The following is a 27,487-nucleotide window of genomic DNA, read 5'->3' on the forward strand; positions in this document are numbered from 1 at the left end:
GACACTTAGTCGGACGTAAACTGACGAACGATATGGGTCAAGTGGACGCGGTCCTCTACCGATCCGTGTGTTTGGATAGTTCGTGCGATGTCGTGCGAATTCTGACGAATTGTTTTCGCAACTTATCGCAGCTTTCCGCTTCCAGTGGACGAGAGGCTTAACTGCATTACGGTTTAGTTGTGAAAGATTTTTGATGTAAACCATTCTCATAGAGAAAACTTCAATGGAGTCTAATCGGGGGATATGGATGGACATACTGTAGAATCTCTCAAACCACCAACCTTGAAGTTATTATATATATCAACTATCGCACTGGTACTATACAATGAAGAATGTAATTTTGTTGAAAAACTACCCTATTTCTCCGTGGAGGATCTAACTGGTTGGCTTGCTAAATGTTTGGCATTACTTGGTTATTTGGAAAGTTAAAATATTCTACTCCATTCAGATTTGTTTCCAAAAAAATGGTATTATAAAACAGTTAGCCAAAATTCTTACCCAAACATTTGAATTTTTGGAGATATTGGATGCGAATTTCGCATGCATCACATCGTTTCAGTATCGGAAATTTTGACGGTTGATTCCAGAAACATCTGGTGTACTTCAAACCTAGAATACAGTCGACGAGTTCCGAAAAAATCTCACAAAATTCAGCTCTTCTGTCGAAATAATCTTCGTTCAATTCATGAATCATTTTCATTTTTCAATTGCACTAAAAGTATGAACATAGGTACTCACAATAAAAGATCAATTCAGATTTCTCATTCATTCCATTATCTCGACTTTATGAAATTACCTCGTATTGAATAAAATATTATATTTTTTGTCTTCTGCTACAAGTCTTATTCTCCGTAGGTTGCTTGGTCCTCACTATTTCTCTTCTCACTTCTCTGTTTCCTCCGCTTGAGGCTTTATTCACGAGAGTTGTTACTAGTTAACAATCTTTCTCTCAGATGAAGGTTTCATACATGCAGTAGAGCCACGTTGAATTATTCTAGGCACAAGTACACTGCTCTTTGAGTCGTATCTTTCCTGCACTCGAAACCGGTCTGTAGGAAACCTACTCGACTGATTCCAAAATGGTCCTGCTACTGGATGAACGAGAAATATCTGCAAGATCAACATCTGTGAGGTATCTTGCATAATGGGAAATGTTCCTCAATTTGGGTTATTACAGCAAATGCAAGTTTGAACAAAATAAAGTTGAGTTTGATTCATGAGTTTTCCAAATTCACTTCGAAAAGTATTAAAATTGATGTTTCAAATGTTGGGTTTTAATTTTTGATTTGTTTCTAATTCACATATTGGCAACAGCGCCTATATCAAGTTGAAATAATTTAGACGTACCTAGATATTTCACTTTAAAAAAGGAAAATTATCTTTATAAATCAACAATTGAGGCAAACTATAAATTATAGTTCAATACCACCCCCACAGTCCACATAAACAACAGTTGTTTTGTTATTTATTTATATAGAGGAAGATAGAGGATATGCACAAAATGTCATATATCACAGAATTTCTCGGAACTCGGAACATAAGTAAATAGAACAGAACGCCTCTGAAATATGTCATCTTTGTTTGTCTCATACAGGTAACATATTCATTGTCCTTCATCAGCTATAACCGATGTTGCCAAATGGTGAAATAGAAACGAATCTCTTTAAATTTTCAATGCATTATTTCATTCCTCTTTTTCAAATATTTGAATATTTTTTTAAAGAAAAAGGTTGAAATGATAAGTTTAAAATGCGTTGTTTTAGAGCTCTTTTATGAAAACTACTTGATTTTCGTCAGGAGGAACATTCCCCATTGTCTGTCGGACATAATTCAATGTCCAGCGTGGTATTAGCCGGTAAAGTAGTTGTTTTCCGGCACGCATTTATCACAACCTTCGGTGTAGGTGCTCTGGTAGAGATTTCATTGCGAAATATTTATTTTCTCACTTCCGTCACTGGAAACTTCTTCATCAATTATTTTATCATAATCGCCACGCATTAACATTTTCTCCTTTTGTTTCAGCTTACTTCTTTCCTATTTCTTTTTGATTTCTCCAAGCATGAGAAGTAATAATGAAAGGTATATTTTTTTATTTTCCGCTGATTGGTTTCTGAGGCTTTTTTGAATGTTGTGGAAACATTATCTATTATTTGACTGGATGATATGCTTGGTTCATTATCTGACTTTTTTATCTCTTCATAAGAAGAATTTTTTGTAACTCTTTTTTTCTATATTTGTGGGGTGGTAAAATGTCCCGGTGGTGTATCATTGTCTTTATTTATAACGTTTTCATCATATTCTCGAACATTCATCCCTATGTCTCCGTTCCAGTTTTATATTATTCCTCAAACATGTTTTGAATTGGTTTTTTTATTATCTTCAACCTTTGTTTTAATGTATTCCAATAAATTCTCTCGCCCGATTTCTGTTTTCTGGGGCACAGTTATTTTCTCTTTTGTGACATTTTCCCTGCTCCACGTCGAATATCGGCTTATTCTTGGACCTATTTCAGTATCTTTTTGAAAATAATATCGCTGGGTCTATTATCATTTTTGTTGTTTCCTAAGGTTTCCCTTCCAGAGAAATGTCTTTCAGACAATTTCAAAATCAGTTAACTTAAATATGTTCTTTATCGGAACTGAGGTTGTAGGTGAACCAGGAAAACACACTACAGACAAACTTCACTGCTTTTCATTTCATTCCAGTACATTTTTGCTCTACATATTACCATTATCCTATTATTACCAGTCAATTTTCCTGTTATTGACACCCCGTGTCGAAGATCGGTTAGGCTTACCTTTGATGAAATTCATATTGCCGGCATGAGAGCGTAACGGCCATAAACTTCATTCTGAAATCAGTAAATATAAATAAATTGTGTCAAAAATTTGTAAACTCTTCAATTCAAGATATAATTTATTGACATGGTCATTATTAGCAGTATTTCTGAAGATAAGTTTAGTTTTGTTAATTAATGAAGTTTTTCATACTTCTGTGAACCCACAGTGCATCAGTATGGATTTGTCCATTGAAAATAGATGCACGATGTTTTCAAAAAACACTTACCTTGAGTTTTTCAATAAGAAAAAAATGTATCAACCTGGTCAGTCTTGCGGTCACATCCAAACTGGCCGTGTATGAAACTGATATGTAGTGATACAGTGTTAGGCTATGGGCACTGAAATGGGGACGGACGAGCGATGGCGAGGCGTCGCGACGCGACGGTGGAACGGTGGCGAAGCGTGCCCACGCGTAATACTTCTCCGCACCGCCCCGCTCCACGCCGCCTCTAGTGACACTCTAGGAAAAGTTAATGGGAAATTTGAATTGAAATCAAAATTCAAATTTGAAATAGAATGGATTGTGCGGAGGTGTCGATTACTTTAATATATAATACTTATAACGTATTGATAACACCCACACCTCAAACATGTCACCAGACGTATCCATGTATTGAAAATATATTGAAATTGAAATTCATTTCGTAGCAGACCAACACTTTTCCATGCAATCTGTTGCACATTAGTAAAATAAATAGATGAAATATCAATGCTCCTCCAGTTCGAAGCTGGACAGTATTGAACATATGTTCATCAAAACTTTTCTTCATGAAATATCACCTGAAACTTATGACAGTACTCAATAAATTGAGAGGGATTTATTTTTGAAGAGAATATTTATAGGATAGGTAGTTGTTTCGGAAGGGATTTTTCTTCCACTATCTGAAAGTAACTTCCATGCGTGATCTAAAAATCTTTGTAAATAGTTTGTTTTTGATTGTGAGTGCTTTTTCCGGAAGTTCCCCACAAATACTGTATGGAGATGAATATAAGTAGAAAGTCAAAAACTAGTCTCTCGTGAAATTATACCACTCACAAATTGAATAGGATTCTTATGGCTGAGATCAAATCAGATGAGCTTATGATTACCTTTACATACTGTCAATGTGACATGAGTAGATTTATTTGAATCTTCCGTGATAGAAAGTCGTAATGTTACGAATGAATTGAATTTGTAAATTCTCTATCTTAAACCTATATGTTTTTTTTTTCCTCGGTAGCTTCCTACATTTTCTGAATGAAAATGGAAAAGTAAAAAGCCAAAAACCTTTCTTTTCTAATGCCTAATAAATATTTTGTTCAATAATTCCAACTTATCTGAAATAATCAGACACAAAACATTTTAATGTGTTATAGTTGTGATGAATTATCCAGATCGAAACGAGTCACTCATGGAATTTATGGTTTCAGCCTAAATCATTTTCACATCCGTAACCGTTCATCATTTCACTGATGACAAAAGGGTTTCCATTACTCCGTGCGTTAATTCGAACAACGTTGAAATTATTACTGGATCCGTTCCCTTTCACATCCAGCATTTCATAATCGAGTGTCAGCGGAAGTATTCCACATCAAATATAATACCAAGACAAAGCATTTGTGATGGGATGAAAGAACTTGCTAGCTATCAAACGTTTCAATATGCGAGGTTTCATGAATAATGCAATACAATGTATGTTTCATACTGTCGTTTTCAAAGTTCTCGCAGTCGGTGATGTAGGGTGTTTTATTCCATCGCGTATTCAAATTCCAATTTAGAAGTTTCAACTCGATAGAAAGAAACAGATCGGAAATATTGAAAAAATGTAAGCGTACTCAGAAGTTAACGCTGAATGTTTCATTTTGATTCCTTAAAAAGCTGGTAGCTTTTAGATACCAACAAGTGATTTTTATTAAATCTGACACTATTTTCATCATACTTTGAAATCAAAACCCTAATCAGTTTGAATAAATCATTCGAAGCACCGATCCAATTTGTGCACCAATTGGACAAAATAGGAAACTGTATATTATGAAAGGTGAAGTGCTCAAGCTCCGGAGATACTGTTTTCATGGTTCGAGTCTCGGGTTTCATTCGATTGGTGGTGGCTAACTGCGTCTTTATTGATTGAAGTAAATGACATTTCACGTGTGCAGTTCATCGTAGGAAGCCAAACTTTATCAACAGTAATGTCCTCTTCTTTTCGGTTCATATTTTTTTTGACTATTTTCAATTTTTCCTATATAGTCTTGGGTAGCTTGGTTCTCTCCAGCATATGGGAATATTTGAAGGCGATAATGTGAATAGGTACCTTCTCTGAATTCACGTTCCGCTACTACTGATTCATCGGTATGCCTTAGGCAACATTTTTTATTGTATTTCATTAGTTCGGACTTGCATTGTATAATATGATATAAATTGATTTGAAATCCCTAAAAGAATCTGTAAAAATCAAAAAGAGATTAGCTGAAAAAACAATTATATCAAGCAAAAAAACTGAAATCACAATTAAATAAAATACAAGCAACAACCAAAAAAAATAAAAAAAATTGAACTTTTTATTAACACGAGATGAAAATTAAAAAACTATTGATAAGAAATGAAAATTAAAATATTCCAAACCAAGTTACTTCACGACGTTTCGATTGTTAGTATCTACAATCGTCTTCGGGAGATAACTGGACTTATTCCTCCGAGATCTGACTATTTATAGGTCATTCGAGTGCTTTCACCTATCTCCTGTTCCCTCTCTCCGCTCAATCGGTTTTAGCGAGAGCTGACCGTTTGGCGGGAGTTGGTCGTGTTCCGCTTGATTAGAGGTTTCCATATGTTGCGTATCTCTACGCTAGCTTGGCTAAATGCATTGTTGGACAACATATATACGTTTTCTTTGAATTTTCTCCTAAACAAGTGTTCCTCTTTGTGGATGATTTCAGCGTGAGTCCACTTGATGTTATGTTGATGAGTCCAAGTATGCTCTACTATTCCTGATTTGCTGATTTTCCCTCGCTGTGTGTATTTCTTGTGCTCGGCAAGGCAAACTTTCATTGGCCTCTTCGTTTCACCGATGTATGATTCTCTGCACTCGCGGGGTATCCGGTAAATGCAGTTCTTGGAATCGCAGTCCGTGCAGGCTGCTACGGATACTGTTCCCAGATCTGAAGCAGATTCTGATGTTATACTTGGACACAGCTCGTTTTATCCTTTCCGATAATTCTCTGATATAGAGAAGTACAAGTAATAGTTGTGTACTGACTGTCTGTTCCACCATCACTTTGGAGTAACCATTACGTTGAAGGTCATTTTTGATGAAGCCTAATTCCTTTTCTAGACCTTTCCTTGTATTACAGAGCCTGAAAGCACGGTCTACTAGAGTATTGATGATTCCTCTCTTAATCGATTGATTGTGGCTAGATTCCTGGTTCAGATACTGTCCGTGTGAGTGGGTTTTCAGTATACAGATGTTTCACACTTAGTGTCGATTCTCTTTCCCCAACAGAATTTTTTCATTCATACATCGGAAAATAAATAATTCTGTATCGAATTAGCAACAAATTCTTGATATGGTAATAAAAGTTTTCATTTTGTTTTAATTCTATCGAAGGAAGTATGAGACATGCTGAATCAAGTTTCGTCAACTAATATTGCAGATTTGATGTTTGTGAAAACATTAAACAACGTTTAGTATCCCTTGGTGTGGTTATTAAATGCTCTATAAATATGCATTTTTACTGATATCGTAACAAAATCCTGATTTCAATAATATTTTTCATTATTTGATTGGTCTTCCACCAAAAAAACCAATCAGACTAATTGGCAAAAAATGTCTCATTTCGAATTATAATTCACGATTTCTCGATTTTTATTTGAACGCACAACATAACATTTCAAACACTAAAGAACTGATTATTTATATTCGTTATATGGTTGATTTGACTTTTAAAACAAAATAGTACCATTCAGTAAATGAATAATTATATTTTTTTCAATTAGTACATTCGACTAAATATAACATTCCAAAACTAATTATGAAAGCTACATTTAAAATTCAAAAGAAGTGATTTAGTGAAAATGGAACTTGCATATTGATTCTTGTGATTAATCCATCTGTTTTTAATTCAGATGAAGGGCATTTTGCCTGAATTAGTATTGTTGAATCCTTATCATGCACACGGTTATTTCTAGAGTTATTCAGCCTATACAGGGTGTTTAATAAACATGCGACAAAAAACTAAGTGACAATTACTTGGACTATTTCAAGGATATTTTGTCCTTTTATGACTTTTGATAGGGCGCTTTTATTTCGAAGATACGGGGCGAAAAAGAATTTCGACAATAACAATTTTGGTCATTTTAAAATTATTACCGTAGCCGAAATAAAAGTACCCACTGGACCCACCAAGTAATAAAAAATCTAACAATTCCGTTGGTACCTATCAACAACATTCCGATTACTACAAACGGCTGCAGACATTCCATTTGCTGGGTGTAACGCAATCCTGGTGTTTTTGAAAGAGTTCGGAAGTAGAAGAGGAGAAGATTGTATAATTGTATCCGAATTCTTGTTATTGTCGAAATTTGCTCCGTATCTTCAAAAATCATCAAAGGATAAAATACCCTTAAAATAGTCCAAGGAATAGTCCCTTGAGTTTTTGCCGCATGTTAAATGTTGAATTCAAATGTATATGGGTTTCTCGTAAACGGTATGATAAAATTGACTACCTACTTTCGGGTACTAGTGAATAATACTGAAAAATTGATTTTAGCTGTTTTTGCTTCTGGAGATATAGAGAAAAAATTGAACTTATGAGATTTCCTCCGCAGGGATATTCATAACACTATCAGACGTTATATTAAGGATATCCTCAACTTTGAAATTCCAAATACAGACCTGTATTTTTGCAGTGATTTAATGCACGCTATGTCGTACAACTTCCATAAAAAAAACTTGTACTTTGATATTCAGTCCACACAATGAATTTACCTTTCATAATTTCAAACTGAAATGAGGTTTCTAAGAAAAGTTGCGTATTCCAGAAATCAACAATAAAAGTTGTATTTTGAACAAATAAAGTCAGATATGGACAATAAGTCTTATTTCTTCTCGCAATCATGATGACAAGAGAAATAATTTGATAAAGATTTTTGAGAAAAAACAAATGATTGCCATTTTAATTGCACTCACTAAAACATTTGAATACAAACATAACAAACAGGAAATAAAGGAAACTCTTGATTAATATTTTTCTGTTTCATGAATCGTTCTTTTGAACTCGTAATACCCATTTACTTTTCATGATCGTTGATGTTCATGGGTAGTGTTGCAGAGAGGTGGGTTATTTATTGAAATATTAATTAATTTTTTGTTAATGCTTTCAATACCTGGGTACTAGCCTCTTCGAATATTTTTTTGCATTTCATAGATTCGGTCTACGTATGTTATTTTACGGGTGTGAAGTTATCCACGTCCACAAAGTACACTGAGAAAAAAATATCGCATTTTCATTTTTTCATTTACCGACTCTGCACACCTATCATTTTTCAATATGATACGCTTATTGACTGAATTAGAAAAAAACAGAGCCGTCCTAGTTTATTAAACTGTCTGAAGGGTGGAAATATTTAACAAAATCGTAACGACTTTGTACATCTACAAAATTGAGATATGTTATTCCTGATGATCTATTCGACACAAAAAACTTCACGTCATAGCTTTCCAGGCCGTCTGAGGGGGTGAAAATAGAGTGAAAATTTGGAAAAATGTCTCAACATGAAAAATCGACTTTGTACACCTACAAAATTGAGATATGTTATTCCTGATGATCTATTTGACTGAAGAAATTTCACGTTATAGTTTTCCAGGACGTTTGAGGGGATAAAAATGTGGTGGAAACTTGAAAAAATCATATATTCAAAAATTGAGTTTGTACACCTACAAGATTGAGAAATGTTATTACTGACACCCGATTTGACGAAAAAAACTTCACGTTATAGTTTTCCAAGCAGTCTGAGGGGGTGAAAATGGGTGGGAACTTGAAAAAATCATATTTTGAAAATTGAGTTTGTACACCTACAAGATTAAGAGATGTTATTACTGAAACCCTATTCGACGAGAAAAATTTAACGTTATAGTTTTCCAGTGGGTGAAAGTTGGGTGGAAACTTGAAAAAATCATATATTCAAAAATTGAGTTTGTACACCTACAAAATTGAGATATGTTATTCCTGATGATCTATTTGACTGAAGAAATTTCACGTTATAGTTTTCCAGGACGTTTGAGGGGATAAAAATGTGGTGGAAACTTGAAAAAATCATATATTCAAAAATTGAGTTTGTACACCTACAAGATTGAGAAATGTTATTACTGACACCCGATTCGACGAGAAAAACTTCACGTTATAGTTTTCCAGGCAGTCTGAGGGGGTGAAAATGGGGTGGGAACTTGAAAAAATCATATATTCAAAAATTGAGTTTGTACACCTACAAGATTCAGAGATGTTATTACTGAAACCCTATTTGACAAGAAAATTTCACGTTATAGTTTTCCAGTGGGTGAAAATTGGGTGGAAACTTGAAAAAATCATATATTCAAAAATTGAGTTTGTACACCTACAAAATTGAGATATGTTATTCCTGATGATCTATTTGACTGAAAAAATTTCACGTTATAGTTTTTCCAGGCCGTTTGAGGGGTGAAAATGTGGTGGAAACTTGAAAAAAATCATATATTCATAAATTGACTTTGTACACCTACAAGATTAAGAGATGTTATTACTGACACCCGATTTGACGAGAAAAACTTCACGTTATAGTTTTCCAGACCATCTGAGGGGGTTAAAAAGGGATGGAAAGTTTAAAAAAATCTTATCATCGAAAATTGAATGTGTACACCTATAAGTTTGAGGTATGTTTTCCATCATGATCTATTCGACAGAAAAAAACTTCACGTTTACCAGGCCGTCTGAGGGGTAGAAATTTCAAAAAATCATATATTTGAAAATTGAATTTGAACACCTACAAGATTGAGATTCTCCTGATAGATTCAACAAATGAAAACAACGTGTCAAGAGTTTTTCAGTTCTGAGAAGACCGGAAACTTTTGCACCATATTAGTTGTTTAATGTAATGAATTGATAAATGTTAGTGTAATGTATGTAGGACTAGATACTCCGGAAATTGTCTGACAACGCTGCAAAATCAGTATCTTTCAGATGCTCTATATGAATACATATCTGATTGAACTCTAGTGATAAATAGCCTCAAAGGAACATATCAGTCTCTTGATTTTCATAAACCATAAAACCAAAGCAAAGAAGAACATTAGGGTAAAAGCATGTTTTTGAAAATATTTTGCACTATTCGTTATTTATAAAAATTGTAACAATCTTGAAGGTGTACAAACTCAATTTTTAAATATATGATTTTTTCAAGTTTCCACCCCATATTCACCCCCTCAGACGGCCTGGAAAACTATAACGTGAAGTTTTTCTCGTCAAATCGGGTGTCAGTAATAACATATCTTAATTTTGTAGGTGTACGAACTCAATTTTTAAATATATGATTTTTTCAAGTTTCCACCCCATTTTCACCCCCTCAGACGACCTGGAAAACCATAACGTGAAGGTTTTTTCGTCAAATCGGTGTCAGTAATAACATATCTCAATCTTGTAGGTGTTCACAATCAATTTTCGAAGATACGATGTTTTCAATTTTCCACCCCATTTTTACCCCCTCAGACTGCTTGGAAAACTATAACATGAAGTTTTTTCAGCTGAATAGATCATCAGAAATAACATATCTCAATTTTGTAGGAGTACAAAGTCGATTTTCCATGTTAAGATATTTGTTGAAATTTTCACCCCATGGTCACTCCCTCGGACAACCTGAAAAACTATGACGTGAAGTTTTTTCTGTCGAATAGATCATACTAAATAACATATCTCAAACTTGTAGTCCACACATTCAATTTTCGAAGATACGATTTTTTCAATTTTCTACCCCATTTTCACCCCCTCAGACGGCCTGGAAAACTATGACGTGAAGTTTTTTCTGTCGAGTAGATCATCAGGAATAACATATCTCAATTATGTAGGTGTACAAAGTCGATTTTTCATGTTACGATTTTGTTTATATATTTTCCTCCCTATTTTCACCCCTTCAGACAGTTTAGTAAACTAGGACGGTTCTGTTTTTTTACTAATTCAGTCAATTAGCGTATCATATTGAAAAATGGTAGGTGTGCAGAGTCGGTAAATGAAAAAATAATAATGCGATATTTTTTCTCAGTGTACTTTGTGGATGTGGATAACTTCACTTCACCGTTATTATTTTTCGACAATCTGTACAACTGTGTTAATGTTGTTCCTTGACTCCAATACACTTCCTTTTTTTTTAAATTCAGGAATCACACGTTAAAAGGTAAGACCTTGTTAATTCTTAGCTCGCACAAGTTTCGACTTCTGAGGTTTGTCGTTCGTAGGGGGGTGCCACATCAGGTTAACGGAAAAACAGATCTCAAACAGATTTTTTTTAAACAGAAATGATCAATATTACTTAAGAAAATAAATATTTCAAAATAAAATTTAGAAATATTAATCTCTATCAACTACCTACAGAGTAGGATCTGGTAAACTTCTATCGGAAAACAACTACTTCTTTGGCTACTACCACGCTGGATATTGAAATATATCCGACAGACATTAATGCAAAATTCCTCACAGAGGTTAGTCTCACAGATGTTTCAGATGGAAAGGGAGATCTTGTGATACCTCATTTGACAGCTTTTCCAATTTTTATCACAATTGTCGTTCGTAGGGAGATAACAGCTGGTTAACGGAAAAACAGATTCTACAGATTTTTTAACAGAAGTAGTGGTAAGCCTTAATCTTAACCAAGTGATCTTTTCAGTTATCTTCAGAAATTGATTGTGTTTACTTACAATACCTCTTGTCATTTTTATTATTGACATTTCACTTTCATGAGCCATTCGTCAAATCATTTCAATTTCACAATAATTTGTTTTCTTCACGAATTGGCATTCTTATACTTCTACACTTTCCAGTTTTTCTATGAGTCTTCTTAGTTTTCATATTATGTTTTTCAACTCATTTTTCTTTCCTTACTTTTAGAATCTGTTTACATTTTTTTAACAATGACTCTTTTGTCCAATGAATAATTGAATGTGGAATTTAATATTTTCCATCACCTTCCACGAAAAGTTATTGAGTTCTGGTCCCCGTTAGAATAAAAAAAATTGCTGCAATGCATACTATTCATCTTCAACGATTGGACCGAAGATTTCCGAGGTGAAAAGTTGACGCAATGAAACCCAAATATCATAACTTGAATGAAAAACTCGAATTTTTTCAGAAGTTATCATGTCAGTCATTTGGTATACTTTTCTATACCAGAGTTTTCAGTCAAGTCATTATTCAATTAATCTCAGTTCATTGACAAACGAAACATAATTCATCTTTTTTTCTACTGTTGCATGAAAAGTCTCATTCAAGCATCAATTATAAATTATTTGAAAACCAAGAAACGTCATCGTTTCATATGAAATCCTCATGCAAAAATAAAAGACCGTTCTTCAACTGATATATTCCCAAGAAAAAAAATGCACCATATGGACACCAACTTATCCCATGTTCCGTTAGTTGTTTTTCACATCAGTTGGTTATTTTTTACATATTCCTACCGTGCATCAGCAATGCATTGGATAGTAATTGATATTTTTCCACTACGTCATTATAGATTATATAGTCTACATATCAGCAGAATTCTCTCATCAGAAATCACTCCCATACATGTGACATTTTTCAACCACCTGCTGATTCCAAATACTGCTTTTAATGAAGTTCTCAAAGCATAATACTATGCTGTATTAATTTTATTGAAATCCCGATGAGGTCCTCCGACAATATAGCGCCGATTCACACAGAAAAGACGTCGAGTGGAGACGAGGCGCGGCCGTACCCATACTTTTGTCTCTCACTACCACCATCGTAAAAAGATTATCTGATATATTTTGAGTATTGTCATCTCTCGCTGAGTCTCACTCATTTTCTTTTCCACCTAGTTCCATCAAGTTTCATATCTGGTATACTTTTCAGTAAATTAATATTGAAACAACTAATTCATAAATATATATATCTACTGAATTTAGTTTCTCCATTCTATGAAATCAAAAATTTGTTGGCGTTGAAAGCCTTTCAATGACAATTGAAATTCAAAATTGAAACCTCAACTGAACATCAAATCCACAACGATTTCCGCCAGACGAAGATGAGTGGTTGAATTGTCAACTGGTGTAACTGGTAACTGATGTAGGCTCATATCTGAAACACTTCCTGACTTCACTCCAGCATTTGTCTCTCCTCGAATTGTGTTATGGAAACATACCTATCATTGAGCATTTTCGTCTCCAGACGCAAATTCGATATTGTCACTAATTATCATCTATTTATGTTTAAATCAAAGTCAGCAACACCCACATCAAATTCAAACAATCTAGAATCCGGACTCATAAACTTACTCCGAGTGATAATATTGAAAGTAGATCTTCTGAACATGTCATGGGTGTTATCCATGAATAATTCATTACTAACCTCTTGCTTATGCAGCGTGAATATTTATCCTAATATTGGAAAACGTTTCCCAATAATTTTTTGCTCACAGAGATTTTCATTCGAAAATTGATTTCAAATGAAGTTGTGATTTATCAGGGTTTTTTATATAGCTACTAACCCGTTCACTTTCAATTTACTCCAGAGAAATAGTAGGATCACTATATTTTAATCGACTATCGATCTTCCATACTTGAATACTTTCAGCTCCCATCTCCACGATATTTTATTTAGTAATGAATCGTTACTATTTATAGAGTATGATGCAGATGCTGATCATAGAGATGAATATGAAAACTGAAAATAAGGGAATGGTGTCTTCTAATTTTCGAAAAATTGAATAAAAGCTTAGATTTCGTCACCTCTTTTGATAATATTGTTAATGTAGTTATTACTGTTTTTTCACTAAAAATTGATATTTACTTCAAGTTTGGCAAACGATGTGTATTTGCTATAACATTGACAAATAAACAATCTTCTGTTCAGATCTCCTGCAACCAATGCTTGATCTAGTCTTTGTGTTTATTGAGATTTCTCTGCATTGCCAGAAGACAGTTTGGAGTCCTTCATAATGTCTTGTATGAAGTTCTCATAGAAGGTTTAAAAAAAAGAATAGTGAATATTACCGGTTCGAACTTTCAGAATGTGAAATATGTTTCCGTTCCTGACATTATTATTGATATGAATATGTTTGAAGGAAACATTCAGATACTGAATGGGAATTATTTGAATAATTGTTTGATCCTACTTGTATGGTAATGGTGGAAAATTTGAATTTCCACTTCTTTGAATACCATGAAGAGTTTATTCATCACAATGCAAGTCATTTCAGTATTGTACATCCTTCTGATGTCATAATTCTTTTGTTTGAAGGTGGTTACAATGTTTCTTGGTGAATTTCATCAGTTCGGACTTCCATTGTCTGATATGATATGACTTGAAATTTCTGGAATCATAAATCATAAAATGAATAGCTGAGAATAACAATTAAATTAAGCACAAAAACCCTAAAAAAATGGCAATTAAATAAAAATTGAGCAAAAAATCAAAAAGCGAACAATTAAAATAAATGAATAATAATTGACATGAATATTGCTTCAGTACAGAAAATATTTCATGAATTGAAAAATATGAAGAAAAGTTGAAGAATACAATATTAGCAAGTGAAACAAGATAACTGGTGAAATTCAACAAACCTTAAAACTAACATAATCGATTTGGGAGCGGAAAACGAAAGAAAGCTAGGATACTAGGTAGAAGTGTTTGAGATGTATAATTAATCTAACAATATCTTTTTTTTTGGTCTGGTTTGGTCTACAGATTTCATTACTGCAGAGTTGAAAAGATAACTGAAAGTCGACCTATAAAAACACAACTAACTTGAGGAAGTTGCCGCAGAACATGTATCCAACCCCTAGAAGTGTTAAAACGTAGATTATATTAACTAATCCTTGATAAATCCTGGGTGTACCCATCTGACGAGCTTTATTCAGAGAGCGAAATATTAGATATAAGGCATAAGGCAATTATATTACTTGAATATTAACGTTTTTTTTTTCTATATATCACTTGTTCCAACTTCCATCTCATAATTGCTTTACTCGTCAGAGAAATAAACACATTGTTTCCCAAATGACGAAATCTATATGTTAACGATCATTTGCCTACTTATCACCAAAAACCTATCGGATGAACAAAAACAAGTCGCTTCCAGCACATTGTTTAAGAACAAATTAAAATAATTCACTCGTAAGTGATTTCGAATCACTTGTTAATGATATAATTGAAGGAAGAAAATGAAATCATGATTGCGATCCTATTTGCAACAAGTATTTTCAAGTCACAAATTCTGTAATGAAATTGTTCACCACATTCACGATTTTTATGTGAGTGTCTAAATGTGTATGCATGTGTGTATAATATGTATATACAATAGATTTTAAAATTAGATTTTATTAATTATTAGATTCTTTCATTTCTGAGTCATTGTTATTATATATGTGTACTTCTTATTTTATTTTTTATCACTTATCGAGCACCGTCGTTTTTCATTTCAATAAATGTATTTTTTTTTGTATCTAATGGTAGGTATTTGATAATTGAAAATAAACATGACATTAAATTATACAATAAACACTTCCATATTCAGATTATACCGATTTTTATTTCTTCTTATATTGTAAGTAAACTTAGTGGTGCGAGAAATTTTGTTTGTTACAAAAAATTCATGATTTCATTCATGAAAGTAGTTTATTTCAAAAGTATTTTTTCTTTCGTTTCAATTCAATATTTATATGAAAGTAGTTGTTTCGAGAAGGCTTTTTCTTCCAGTTTGTGTCAAAAGTAAATTCTACATGATACATATCTTTGTTAACAGTTATTCTATTCTATGTTAAAATCTGATTTTCTGATATTTTTTCCGAATTATTTCCTTTCTGACTTTCTTTTGGAAGTTTTCATTATTTTTTGTATGAACATGAAGAAGGAAAAAGTCAAAAACTTCCTTTCCCAAAAAATAATCTTTCCTAAAAATATACCCCTTCTTTAATTGAAGCACGATTTATTATTTTCAATAAAAGAATTAGTTGGTCGATTTACTTACGTATGTATAATTCTTAGTACTTGTGAGCTCATACTTTCATGATATCGTAGTTTGTGCTTATGCCATTCTGAAAACGTATGCATTCGAAAAAGCACCCAACAAAAGCATTGAGAGATTTAGCTGGAACTCAGAGAGATTTTCTCTGCTAACAAATACCTGCATGTCATAGGTAGAGCTTTATATTTTCTTTCGATTTTAATAATTATTAATTCAATTTTTCCAGGCTCGCTAATATACTGACCTTCTTTCTTTGAATGTATTGTGAACATGAGGGAGGAGACCGTTCTAGAGAAAAATAAATGTCTGGAGTTCATTCTGTAAACAAGATTCGTTGTACGTCAAAGTGAATTATTTCGAATAATTTTCAATTGAGGACTCAGTGTTACATCAATGAAATTTTTTTATGTAGGCTATTGTTCAAAAAATAAGGTGAATTTTTTAATTTTATTTTTCAAAAAATATTGATATGTCAACCCAATTTTTATTTTGTCCCTTCAAAGTATCGTCAGTGTCATTTAGTTTTTTATCTCCCCAAAAGCCGTAATATCATGGGTATTTTTAACAGCTTCTATAGCTCCTTTGGCCTTTGACTAACTTTAAACGGACAGATTTATTTTAAACTTTGTGCACTCATCAAGAATCGGTGACAATACAATAATTGCATAAGTTTGTCTCATTATCCCGATCAGGATTGCCAAGATTAAATAATTTCCTTACTCATTCTCTATGTTAGAGCGAGACACTGTCTGCGCATGCGTATATATTTCAATCTCAAATTAGTGTCGAATCATTTTTTATTTTTTAGTTTGTATTGCTATTAAAGTATGTTTTTTATTTTTTTCCAGTTTTTTAAACTTTTATTATTTACTAGTTGTTGCCGCGGCTCGCTTCGCCTGCGTAGAATTTGGTAGTTGTAGTACTAATTAACTATGTTGCTGTATCGCTGCTGTTCCAATGTTTTGACAGGATCAGAATGAACGAACTTAGGGCGTACGCAGCGTTATATAACAGTGCTTTCAAAAAATTGTTCTACGCGCTATCTAGTGGCGAGTTACAGAGAAACTGATATCCTAAAAACCTGCTCTATGAAAAATTACTTATACATGTTTCATCACGATCGGTTGAGCGATGTAGAAGTTTATATCACTTACCAACCAACCAACAACCAACGAACCAACAAACATCCATTTTTATATATTAGATTCACCATATATGACCTCCGGTTTCCTCTTGTCAAGATTGAAATATCATGGGTCTTTTTTTCAATTTTCGGAACAGGTAAGAGTCGCCGGTGCCATATATGTGTACATATAAGGTGGCTGAGGAATGATTGCGAATTACGAACAAGCAATAACGAGTGTGCAGGTCCTTCATTGACGTTTATTTTTTTTTATTTATCTGTTGATGAATGAATTCACAGGTTATAATCACCCAATCCAAAAATATATAAATACTCAGGTTCACAGAATAATACTCATGAGTTACATAACTATTTCTTGATTTACTGAATAGAGGACAAAATATTTCAATTGTTGTTCCTGTTATGAACTTTCGAATTTTGATACTGAAGTTATAGAAGAATCAATATTGAAACCATTTATATTCTCGTAGTTTTTTCACTAGGAGGGTGTCGAGTAATATTTTGATTTTGATTTCTCAGCAACCTAGTTAAAATTTCAAGTGAACTAGTTTCAGAAGTTCAGGGCAAGCAAACATTCAGTAATTTGAGAATGCATTATCTGTAGGAAGCATCGTTTTTATAATGGAAGGAGGTTTCTCAAATTTAGTATGATGATATCGAATATCACTTTCTTCAATTAATATTATATTAGTTTAAAATATATTATTTCGAAAAATGTTTTCGTAGTCTTATTCAATGCAGTTATAAATACCTGACTCGACTGGCATCGCACGGACAGCAAAGCGTATATGCTCACATTTTTTTGTCTTATAGTGTCACATCAGCTTGTCAACAATACCTTGGATGAAATTCACTCAAACATGAGAATGTTCCTAACCATGATTTTCAATTTCAAATCAGTATTAACACGTCTTAAGAAGCTATCGTATCACGAGAAATGTGCTGCTGTTTTATGAATCGTCTATTGAAAATCTCACACCTCATTCACTAATAAGTTATCAAGGTAAGTTGTGAATACGAAAAGCTTAATATTAGTGTAACGGAGCATTCCGAAAAAGTATTTCGATCCTAATTAGCATTAATTTTTTTTTCTGAGGTTGACTAAAGGATATGAAAACAGCTGAAGATTCGCAGTCAAAAATAATCTGTTCGGTTTATTTGACAATGTCAAGAATAATAATTCATTTTCTTTTGTGTTTTATATCGTCAATTCAAAATTGTCACTAGTTAATCTAGTATAATATTGTTATTTTTAATAAAATTGTATCAAAATTGTCCATTGATTTATATTCCGAAAATTATTCTTGCATTTGTTGAGCAATTTTTGTGATTGTTGAAATTCGTTTTCAAGGTGAAATGACGTCTTTTTGCAACAACAATTATCGATTCAAAATGAGAATATTTCCTTCAAAAAACTAATTTCTAGGATTTATAGTTTAATTGTTGCATGTGTAGCTTCTGTAATAAAATCCTGTTGAATATTACCCAGAGATCATTGACGAATGTTTCAATAATCTATCAATCAGCACATCATGCATTATATAATAGTAGGTAAATGCGCGATACGTTATCACATATATTGAACCAACAACGTCTCGATTCGTACGAGTTCTAACAGTAACTTTTTCAAAACACCAAAACTGCATCACTTTCTGGACGCGCGTTTTACAAACCAAGTTGGCGTCTTCACGAAATGAAGTTTATTCATTTGCACCGACCAGTGTTGCAATGAATCTTTAATTCTTCACTCTCTTAGACCCGAACTTAGTTGTGTTCGGACTACATTGCTGTAAGGTTCCAGTTTCAACTTTCATTTTCTGAGTAGTTATATATCTAATCTCAATATTTTCACTATAACAATTTGTAAATATCCTCTGTTACTATATGGTGCATATGCATATATAGTGTTCATAAGTTATAAGACCAAGGAACTATACACTCAATATTATACACCATTATATAAATGAAATACTCACTGAAAACGACTTTCAATCTTATCGAACACTAAAGAATTTCGACGACAAAAGCTGTCTAACTCTAACCTAACCTAATCTAACGTAACCTAACCTTTTTTTTTAATGAGGGAGGAAAATCTTCCAAAGACATAGTGTCGGATTCTAGGGTTGTCAAAATCACCGCTCGCCTACCGACTAAAAATCTCCCCCTTTTTGCCCTATTGATCAGCTTGGTATCATCCTCATCAGACATCCATCAAGCTGATTAGGCATTCGTTATCTGCCTATTTCTAGTTATTCAGACCTTGATTCGATCTTTTTTCGGATTCCTTCATGGACATGACCGACCTGATGAAATCTTGAGATGTCTTTCATTTATTCCGGTCCTCGCATATCACTCTAGTTAGGTTCTCAGCCGTCAACCGTTCTCCCAGTCTCCTTTCAGCGAGTTGCCTCTCACGAACCCACCTGTCACACACCAGCACCGTGTGTTTCAGGAGTATCTGTCACCCCGCGGTACACGCATCGCCCGAAAAGACCCATGCCCGGTCAAAAATTGTGTCAGCCAATAATCCACACTCTTGAACCCACACGTGACCCAAGGCTCGAGGTTTGGGATCAAGCTCTTAGTCCATTGTGCGGTATCCGTGTGTTGCTCCCACCTAGCCTGCCATTTCAGCATGATTGCCTGTCTCGTCTCCAACTTGTTAGTACCATTATTAAAGATATCTGATCTTTCCTGGATTAGGAGATCCAGGAAAGATCTGCCATTGGATCTTGGTGACCATCCTTTTGTACAGGTCCACGCACATGGCTCCATGCCAGATGGGAGCCCCATACGTGGGGACCGACGGAACTACTCCGTTGAGAACTTTTCTCTGTTGGCTCCCCATGCCGTTGATATTCGGCATTATTCGCCCCAGTGCCGCAGTTAGAATACCTGCTTTCCTAACTATCCCCCTCACGTGGTGTCCGAAATAACATTTATCGTCGATCCAGATACCTAGGTATTTTATGTGCCTTGTCGGATGCACATCCCTCCCCCTGACGGTGAAGCTTATTCCATCCCTTCTTCCAGGTCCCTTCACGATGATTGCCTCTGTTTTCTCTGGAGCCAGCTCCAGTCGTCTCTCCGAAACCCACTTAGCTATCCTGCTTATTGCCTCGTTTCCTCTCTCTATCAGGCGGTAGCTGTCCGCTACCTTGACCACCACAACAAGGTCGTCTGCATACGCTGCGGTGTAGAACCCTGCCGGCAGTCTCACCCTAAGTACACCGTCGTACAGAACGTTCTGGCTCTCTTCCATTCCTTCGGGAATCTGTGCAACGAGAGATGATCGTTCACTATCTCTGTGATTGAGCCTGTTAGAATGTCGAAGCGGTTTTCACCGCTTCGACGGTTACACCATCTGGCCCCGGTAATTTGCCCACCTTCAGACGGGACGCTGCTCGTCTTGTTTCCTCCTCAGTGAACCTATCCTCCGCCTCCAACGGCGTGCAGTCGCTCATCTCACATGCATCTATTGTCGAAGGGAATAGTTCTTCGACAATTCTCCATTTTTCTTCTTCTTCATTGAGTTCATATGGAGTTGGGAATAGCTTCAACTTTTGGAAAACTAGCTTATAGCCCTGTCCGAAGGGATCGTTATCCAGTCGATTGCACATCTCCCTCCACTTTTCTAATTTCGCTTGTTTGATAACTCTTCTGTACCTGTATTTAGCTTCCTTGTATTCTTCGGCAAGTTGTGCTGTTTCCTCACCCGATGCTCTCCTTCTGGTGAGTACCCTATTTTTGACGTACTGGCCCCCTACCAGTACGGCTGATCTTTATTCCTCTGCATCCCCTCCCTGGCCAAAGCGAAGCTTTGAGCGTTATGGATTTTTCGACCAGGTTAGCCGTTTTCAGACATCATCTCAAAAGTAGCCCGGAAGGTTTCCTCATCCAGGATAGGTTTTCTAAATCCAGGTACTTTATGTCGCGGCTTTCCGTCGATGTGAAAAGTTATCTGTATGTGCAGACTCATCGACACTTTCTCCAGGACTTCCCAGTTTCTTATCATACACGCTGCCTCAGACAATGAAAGAGTCAATTCCAGTTAAGACTTGCTGGCACCCCTCACGAAGGTGGGCCTCAATCCTTCATTATGTACCACGAGATTTAGCGCATTGATCCATTCCTCCCCTGGTATCTGCGGCGAGCGAACCCCAAGATGGTGACTTGGCATTGAAGTCGCCCACGATTATGGTTTTTTTGCCTTCCGACTTGACATCTCTCATCAAGGCATCCGTGTAGGCTTCGAAACGCTGCAAAGAAATGTTAGGCGACACATAGCAGTTGTATAGCGTCCATCACTGAAGACCAACTGGACGAAGCCATCGCATCCCGATGGTTCCGGACTCCAATATTCCTGCTTCTACAGAATACCGCTACATCGCAATTGTTGTCAATTATCAATTTCTGTTGCCTTGGTCAACGTCTTGTTGGGTTCCTGAAACAGGATGATATCAGTCGCGTCCAACCTGTCGGCAGTCGCGATTGCAACGTCATGGGCCGCTCTTGCTCGCCCCACATTGATCTGCAGGATTCGCATCACACAGAAGGTGTTGCTTCGCCACCCTATCTTCTCGCCTTAATATCCTTACCTATGTTTTCTACAAGCTTGCGATATTGCGGACAACGCATCTGGTCCGCCCTGTGTTCCTCCTGTCCGCAGCTTGTGCACTTCCTTTCGTTATTACACTCTTTAGCGGCGTGACCTTCCCCAGCGCAGTTCATGCAATGCTTGCAGCGGTCCCCACCCTTGCATTCTCCCCTTCTGTGGCCAAAGCTCAAACAGCGGAAGAATCTGAGGATGTTAATTTTTCCCTTACTCTGCAAGGGATCCAACCCACTCTGATCGTTCCTAGTCTAGTGAGTTCTGACGCACCCACCTGTCCACCGATATAATGGCATTCTGGTTGCGAAAATTGTTGGGTTTCATGAATACTATATTTATGTCTTTCTCAGTTATTCCTCCTACCGCTCTAATTACTGCTTTTTTAACATCTGTTTCGCCCATGTCCGCTTCAATGTCTGAGAAACCTAACCTAACTTAACCCAACCTAACATAACCTAACTTAACCTAACCTAACCATCAAACTCATCTTTTTCTCTACCTAGTTTACCAGAATTGTTGAACAGGTTGTCTTGTTATATATTATTCTCCCATTTACTGTCTGACTAGTCCATTTCTTTCCCATGGTCTTAATGCATTTTGCTCCTAATTCGTGACACCCGTTTCAACATACTGTACCATTTGTATGGGTCCCTTGTTTGAATTTGGATTTTTTTCTGGACGTAACTTTGGGTTGTCCATAAATTGTTTACCTTTTTTGATTCACTGTTCCACATTCGCTTGAAACTAGATGCCGTGTTATATTCTAATTGATACTTCTATCTGTGAAGATGACAAGACTAAGGTGGCAAAACGCTCTAGCAATAGCTTGTTCAGAATCCTGTTTATGATATAATACACAGAGTCGGTCCTAAAAACGATCCCTATGGAATGCCTGCAGTAACATCCAGACTTATTTCTATAAAGGGTGTTTGATAAATATGCGGCAAAAATGTAAACGACTATTTCTTGGACTTTTCTAAGGATATTTTGTCCTTTGATGATTTTTGATGGGGCCCTTTGTTTCGAAGATACGTAGCGAAAAAGAATTTCATCAATAACAATTTATTGTCAAAAATTACATGTAATTTTTCTCAATCCACAAGAACTGTTGGAAATGACTACTGCCGCTCGAATGCAAAAATTTTATCTTCTCCTCATAAACACCCGAACTCTTTCAAAAACGCCAAGATCGTTTCTGATTGCAATACACCCTGCAATTATCCGAGTTCTCAAATCTTCCACATCTTCCACTGGAGTAGTATAAACTGATGACTTTAGGTGGCTCCATAGAAAATATCCAGGGGTTCAAGTCCGGTGATCGAGCAGGCCATAAGTGAGGTCCTCCTCGACCAATCCAGTGATCTCCGTATGTTACTGTTGAGAAGTCTCAAGCTAATGTGCTAAAATGCGCCGGTGCACCATTGTGCATAAACCACATTGAATTTCTTGTAACCAACGGGACATCCTCCAGAAACTGAGGTAGCGTTTGTTCCAGAAAGTTGCGGTATACCTCGCTGATATGTCTTCTTGGCAGAAATACCGGTCCAATTAGAAAGTCACCTACAATTCCCACCTAAACGTTTAACGAGAACTGATGCTGAAAACGATCTTCAAGCACCTCATGTCGATTTCTTCCGCCTAAACATGGTTGTTGTGTAAATTCCTTATCGTATTTCTCGAGAAACTGACTTCATCTGTAAAAGGAGTAAGTGTCAGTAGTTGAGGGATTTGAACCAATGTGCGCAGGAAAATCTGCAGGAAGAAGTGCCTGAACTCGTTGTATGTATGGGTACAATAAATAGTCTCTAAAGAATGTTCCAAATCATCCCATTATTTACATTTAAAGTAGTTGCTATTTTTCGAGTAGAAGTACCTGGATCTTCTTCCATCATGGCCAGCACATTCTACTTCTACCATTCTTACTGTCATTGGCCTTCCTGGTCCTCCATTTTCCTTCAATGCTTCTGTTTCACAAAGTCGTTGATATATACTTTGTAAGGTTTTTCTATCAGGCACAATACGATTAGGAAATCGTTCACTGTACAACCGCTTAGCTTTCAATGAATTGCCATCAGCAAGTCCATGAATGAAATGCATGTCAGACATTTATGCGTTACTATAGCCATTCATGATAGAGGAATTCACTAACAAGACTTTAAATATTAAACACAGAAAATGCATGTCAAATAGACAGAGTCAATCAGTTTCAACATATTCGACACATACAAATGATCACTTACGAGACATATCATTCAAATTGAAAGTCTGGGGCCGTTTGTAGTATTTGGAATGTTGTTGATAGGTACCAACGGAATTGTTAGATTTCATATTACTTAGTAGGTTCAGTGTAGTACGCTATACTTTTATTCGGCTACTTTGATAATTTTGAAATTTCCAAAGTTGTTATTGTCGAAATTTTTTTTTTCGCTCCGCATCTTTGAAACAAAGCGGCCCTATCAAAAATCATCAAAGGACAAGAGAAGTGTTTCCTTACATTTTTGCCGACCCTGTGTATCTATGGAGCTCTGTCTTGTGAATATGTGGAAATTAAAAAATTAATCCATTTTTTGCTTTTATTGAACTTTGTTATTGATTCATCACGAACTATAATCGTAAATTTCGACAGTGACAACGAGTTATTTCAGAAAGTCATAATATCACATACGTAAATTCGCCTATTTGTATCCAGCATCAGCATAGAAAAATGAAAAGTCCAAAAACAGATATACGTTTACCACCTCGTTAACGATATAATGTTCATGTTTTAGCACATTACATCGTTTTTCCGTCAATTATTGATGGATTATTATCAATCCCAAAAGTTTTCAGAAAATATTCACATATACTGAGTGCTAATCACGAGATTGGATGTCAAATTGTGATGTGATTAATAAAGCTCCCCATTTCTCTGATTCCCTTTGGCCAGTCTGTTGTTGTTCGAGTGTGAATTTGATGGGTAGGAGTTCGAGTTACACATCTCCAACTGTCACAGTATGAAATATCTGGAGAGCAAGAAGGGACCGGGAGTTTGATGAAGTATATATACGTATATACGAGAATATATACGTATATACGAGAACATACAACTCACTGATTCGTCTGATTGAACAAAGTGAAGTACAATATATGGATACCTGAATGGGGACTTTAAAAAATTATGTGTTTTGGGTTCGGAGTTGTAGTAGTAGTATTATTTATTTTTTTCATCGACAAATTAAATTTGTATAAGAATAGTCAACACCTAATACCCAAAGTAAACCTACACACAAGTACATAAATGATTGGAGTATTCATTATAAAACTCAGACTATTCTCTAATAATAAAGTTTGTATATTTCCTCTGAATTACTTTGTTGGCCGTGCTCCTGTTTTTTGCCGTGCTTCATATAGCATCGTAATTTATGGAATATTTACATGACTGAGTATGAAGGAGCATTTGTTGAAATATTTGTTTCACAAAATGGTACATAATAATATTTTTTTGTTCCGTATGCTTCTGCACATTCAAGGAACTAGGAGTCTTAGGTCCATATCCATATATCAGCGTCTGTAAGTCAAACGCTGATATATAGATACGAAAAAACCTTTGCAATTGATTATTGAATGTGAATTCTTTTCTTGCTTGATGTAATAATTCGAGGAAGTGATGAAAAAAAATTGAAAAATGAATACTGTACTGTACAGTGCCATACCCAAAAAATCAAAAATTGTGCGCCAAACCAGGTGATCAGCCTGATTGGATCGTTCTACCAGTCAATGTACCGCTACATGGTTCGATTCCAACTATGGAAAAAGCCTTTTCGGTTTTCTTTCTTTCTATTCCAAAAAACTAATTTATTCTGAAACTATATCCTTGCAAATTCAAATAATGAGAGCAGAGTTTTCTCTTCCAGTGACGCAAAATCGTAATGTTATGAGGAAAAATATGCTTTGACTTATGATGGAGTAGGTGGTGAAACAAGTGAGTTGTTTCGAAACTTCGAAGAACACTATGGAAGATGATTGAGTTTCATGTTGTAAGTTACATTCAATATCAATATGTATCTTCATCTCGAAATGTTATCCAAAACGGTGATGATGAGTTGACAAGACAAGTATCTTGTACCAAAACTCCGAAATACACCTAAAATATAGGGTACTTTGATGTAATTCATGATACACAATATCTAATTTGTAAATGCAGGAATCATTCTTTTTATTTCTTGAGAAAGAAGAAAAAAGGTTAAATGAGCATTTTCCCTGAGAATAGTACAGCGAACGTGTCACGAGGAGGCAGCACTAGTAGTGGGACAAACATAAACTATTCACATGTAAAACAGTGTCATTTACGTAATATTAATTTATTATTTAAAAATATAAATCTGATATAAAAAAATTATTTTGTGATAGTATAATGCCAACAAAGCATTGCTGTTTTGCGAATTGTACGTCGGATAATCGATATCCGGAAAACGTGTTTTTTATACCATTTATAAAACCCCATATTAATGAGGTTAGATGTTAGAAATGGATACATGCTTCGAGGAGAGTGGATTCAAACAAACAAAAAATAAATAAATATTTATATGTATGCCCTAAACATGAAATGACTAGTAAATTTTTCGTAGCTAATTACCATTGATTAGAATGAGATATAACCTCAATCGTTTTTTAAATTATTTTCATTTATTATATTTGATTGAATTTACTCCAATACCATCCATATTTGATTCATATTTCACTCGGAAATAAATCTGAAATTCATTATTATTTTAAATTTTGTTATTACAGTTTGAATCTACCGCTACTCTTCTACTAAAAGTATGTTTACTAACCTGTCTATCAATTCACTTTTTTCCAGTTACTTTTAAATTTACATCATGGAAGCCAACGTTTTAATGTTACAACATTGTTATCCTTTACAGTTGCAAATTTTAGTTTTACTCCAGGAACATCTCCTTCTGTTAAAAACATTTTTTTTATTGTACTTTACCATATGTTCATATGGTACTACTAGCGCTGATAGTGAGTAATTTTTCGTACTTCAGGAAAAAGACTAATTGAAAGGGGTACATTTCCAGGAGTGATAAATTTATTGGGGAAACAATGGTACCGGTTTTTTACTTTTTCTTCTTTATATAAGTTTATTTATGAGGTGTCAAATTGTATGTCCTGACAGTTTTTAATCATTCATAAAGGGTAAATGGGATATTCTTCGAGATACCTATTGATCACATACATGTTTGGGCTTTTCATTGATTCGAAAGCGGTGTATGATGAAAATACTTACTTGCAGCAAATATATATAGAAACCTCAGCGTTCTCTTCGAATACATTTTTTTTTGAAATCATTTTCAAAATTATTATAATTTACTGCATCTTGATTGCAGGGTGAATACCAATTTTTTACAGGCATCACTATCAGAGCGTCTTAAGAATGTTTCTCCAGTACGCCAATAGAAATTGGAAAATCAAAATAACTGATAAAACACACTTTGAAAACTGTTATTATGAGATTCTAGAGAGACATATACTAGAGAAAACACTGGAATCTTACTTTCTAACCTTCTAGATATGTTCGAGATTATTTTTCATCCAATCAAAAATGAGTAGAGACCGATAATTGTTTCTGTTTGATATTTTAATTAATTTACTTTTATATCAGTCGGTACAAATGCGTTAGTAATATTACAAAAATACTACATTTT

At 34.9% G+C, this 27,487-nt stretch overlaps 1 long non-coding RNA gene across 2 annotated transcripts in view; it reads left to right on the forward strand.

Annotated features, from left to right (window-relative positions):
• LOC111509725 (uncharacterized) overlaps positions 1 to 27,487 on the forward strand; it is a 524,725-nt gene that overhangs the window by 338,598 nt on the left and 158,640 nt on the right. The window lies entirely within an intron of this gene.

The sequence above is a fragment of the Leptinotarsa decemlineata genome, unplaced genomic scaffold (assembly GCF_025532065.1).
Source record: "Leptinotarsa decemlineata unplaced genomic scaffold, Ldec_3_MD MMD2_P_RNA_scaffold_5, whole genome shotgun sequence".
Taxonomy (NCBI): Eukaryota; Metazoa; Arthropoda; class Insecta; order Coleoptera; family Chrysomelidae; genus Leptinotarsa; species Leptinotarsa decemlineata.